The sequence below is a fragment of the Zingiber officinale genome, chromosome 6B (assembly GCF_018446385.1).
Source record: "Zingiber officinale cultivar Zhangliang chromosome 6B, Zo_v1.1, whole genome shotgun sequence".
In the NCBI taxonomy this organism is placed as follows: domain Eukaryota; kingdom Viridiplantae; phylum Streptophyta; class Magnoliopsida; order Zingiberales; family Zingiberaceae; genus Zingiber; species Zingiber officinale.
Genome location: NC_055996.1, coordinates 42,383,609 through 42,387,124, shown reverse-complemented (window position 1 = coordinate 42,387,124; position 3,516 = coordinate 42,383,609). Strand labels below are relative to the sequence as shown.

The following is a 3,516-nucleotide window of genomic DNA, read 5'->3' as shown; positions in this document are numbered from 1 at the left end:
GTATCAGGTTATCCCAAACATCCAAAATACGAAAACAAAAGATCGTATAACTTAAGCTCTGATACCACTAAATTGTCACGCCCCAGAGGAGTCCCTGTCCGAGAAAATTTCGGCAGCATCTCCCCTGTACGGTGGACAATCTGAAACTTTTCTACATCTCACAAATACCTCAGCCACAGGCGGCTGGAATAATAACAACAAAATAAAACATCACCACGCAGTTATATATAATCTATTCAGCCTCTGGCTGTCACAACCACGCAGTTAAGATAATTAAACAGTAAAATCATACTCTGACTCGAAATCCACCCTACTCCACTACACTCGTAAAGCTCAAATCCGACGAACTCACCTCTTCTGTCGTCCAGGAAGGCATGTAGTAGAATAAAAACCAAATCCAAATCCATCGATATAATAAAATCTATACCATGTCCATAAGTAAATAAATCCAGAACATAACAAGTCCAAATAGTCTAGAACAGAAAAGGAAACCAAATGAAAAACCAATCACATCCTCTAGGTCTGCAGGGACCAGCAACTGGAACTCTCTCCTGACAGCATCAACCTGAAAATATCAACAATGGAGGCGGGGTGAGTCCAACACTCAGCAGGTACAGTTGATATGCAAAGTAAAGAAATAACACCTAGCACTAATCATGCGTACAGTCTCCTGATAAGGATAAAGGTAACTAAAAACCGAAGAAGACAGGAGAGAATCTGTACTAACCAGGACCCGGTAAAAGGACAAACAGTCCGAAAGGTATAGAAAACCTGTATGCATGTCAATCAAGGTATCCAAGCAATGTGCAGCATATAAGTGCAACAAACACAAACACAAACAGTAAATGCATCATGCATATGATGCCAATGTCATGGTCACCCCTGACGCCAGTCAGCCGACTCACAACAACAGTGGGACCGAGTGGGTAGGGCTGTGACAACCGTGCACTCTGCAACACTACTCCTGATGAGTGATCGAGTGGACGGGATGCTGTCGGAGTACATACGTACTCCTACCCCAAATCATAAATGGGGGAGCGCAATGCTCTCATCTCCCGGTACACTATGACGGGGAGGAATCTCTAACGTGCTACATGCTGCGTCACACTACCCATGAGCGGATCAACGGAGCACCGGAAGAGTCAAACTGACGTGCTACCACGCTGTGTCCCGCTACCCATGAGCGTCACAACGGAGCACCGAACAGTGATGAAACTGGCAAAGTGCTCGACAATAAAGGAGCAATCAATCACTCAGCATGCAATCATGCGAATGGTGCATGTCACTAAACATGGTAATATACTAAACCAATCTCTGGACATATCATAATGTGCACCAAAGCGAATGAATCATATCAAGGTATCTGATCATGTAAGGTATCAAACCTAGGTCCTGACATGGTAAAATATGGTTATATCACTACCCATGAGCATGTGGAATCAGGTACATATCCATACAAGATGTAAACAAACAATCAATCAACAGGTAGCATGTATTGGCAGTGATTAACCGAAACAAGTAAGAAACACAATTAATGCATCTTGTTAATTTAATTATTAAGCATATCAAAGACAATAAGTCAAAAGTACCCACCTCCGATAATAGAAAGTCCAATCCGATAACCGAGATGCTCGTCTCGCGTCAAAATCCTGTACCAATTAATGCGTATATTTTATTCAACTAAATCCAAAATAAATAGCTAAATAAAAAGCTCTGACACTAAATTAGGGTAAGACCGTAATCCACATCACTATTATCATCCTTTATAGAAATGAAATAACATCAAGGCTCACCCAAATCCGTATACCCGGCTATTGAGTCACTACCGGAGACACTTACCTTGGGGCGATAATGACCGGAACTAGGAGTTGCTGCTGCAGAAATCAACAATGACAGAATTCCTCTATGATCAGCTAACAATTCACACAAAACTTCTCCCGTCGATCCTCAGCCAGGTAGGGCAGCCGCTGAAATTTAGTAGCTGCTAGAAATCCACCCAAATCTTGTCGTCGGAAACCCTAGGTTGGCGATGGCAGCAACTTCCACACAGCCGGAAGCTTCATAAAATCTGTGACTTCACGATCTACCCCAAAATCAAAGGTGTCAACGAAAGGTAATAAGAACAAACAACACACTGCTGTCCTCCAACCTAAAATACCTTAAAACAGTACAGAGCAAAAAGAAATCGGGCTCATACCCGAGCAAAACCGTGCCGGCAAAGAACCTAGGGCACAGAGGAGAGTCGGCTCTCAGCGGTGTGTGGCGCTGCTTTGCTGAGGACGAACGGTCGGCGTCAGTGGGCAGAGAGGAAGATGATCGGGGTGGTCGCCGGCGGCTAGGGCACCGAGACAGAGAAGAAGTGAGGAGATGGCCGGCGTCAATGGGCAGAAAAGAGGCCGAGAGCGAGGGTGGTTGGTGATGGCTCGTCGGACCAGAGGAGAAGAGAGGGCGTCCGGTGGCCGACGTGCTTCGGTCCAGAGAGGGAAGCGGAAACCGCCGGCGTCGGGCGCGAGAGAAGAAGAAAGGAACGGATTAGGGCTCGGCACAGTAACGAGGGAAAAAAAATATAAATAAGGAAAAAGAAAAGGAATTAAATATATAAACATTTCCTCACTTAAATGGGGTAGCCTAAACAGGCTTTTCCGGACCCCGTTTTTATCCCCGTCAACTCGTCCGTACGAGCTCCGAAAAATTCCCGAAAAATGTCCAAAAATTCCGGAAAATTCCCTTATTAATATTCGTCTATTTCCGGTATTTTACATCACTTCTATGAAATTCTTAAGTAACCAGACAAAAGACTCAGTTTTCTCATCACTTAGAAAGCCACAACCAAACACAATGCTCTAATGATGATGATTAACTCCTACAAAGGGTGCAAAAATCAACTCATATTTGTTGGTATTATATGTGGTATCAAATACAACTATATCACCAAAGGCGTTGTATGCCCTCCTTAATACATGATCATCCCAAAAATACCTAGTGAATCTTTCTGTTGAATCAGTCTCATAATCATAGAAAAAGGCTGAATTCTTTTTTTTACTCAATTGCAAATAACTCGATCAGTGTTTCAGTATTACTACCCTTTTGTTCATCCCTTAGCTCTTTCTCAAAGTTTCTAATATCTCTTTATGTGCAACCTAGATGCTTAGGCTCTCCATAATCTATCTCTAATATTCGAATTTGTTGACAAGTTGGCACATTACCCTTCGAAAACTACGTTAATACTTTCTTGGCTTCAGAAACATGACAATGTGAGCATAGCAAATGCACCTTTGAAGGAGTGGAGCGTGGATGATTATGACTTTCCATGAATTTTGTGGTAATCCAATTTGGCCCAGTTTGTTCTTTAACAAGTGAAAGTTTTAACTTACATCCAGTCCGTACTTTGCCACGTGCGCTTTTCTTTATACTCTCAACTTGTGCTTCTTTTTTTCATTTATCATTTGTATGTCCTTCTTTAAAGCATACACTAATCAGTAATACTGATGGAATTACTGACGGGAAAAAAATTTC

The 3,516-nt window shown here is 42.5% G+C and overlaps 1 long non-coding RNA gene across 1 annotated transcript; it reads right to left on the bottom strand.

Annotated features, from left to right (window-relative positions):
- Positions 1–548: 548 nt before the first annotated feature.
- On the bottom strand, positions 549–2,058 carry LOC121990110. The gene is made up of 3 exons (XR_006114460.1): positions 1,840–2,058; positions 1,594–1,649; positions 549–565 (listed from the first exon to the last, which is right to left on the bottom strand). It is a non-coding gene; the product is annotated as an uncharacterized LOC121990110 (long non-coding RNA).
- Between the last annotated feature and the right edge of the window lie 1,458 nt (positions 2,059–3,516).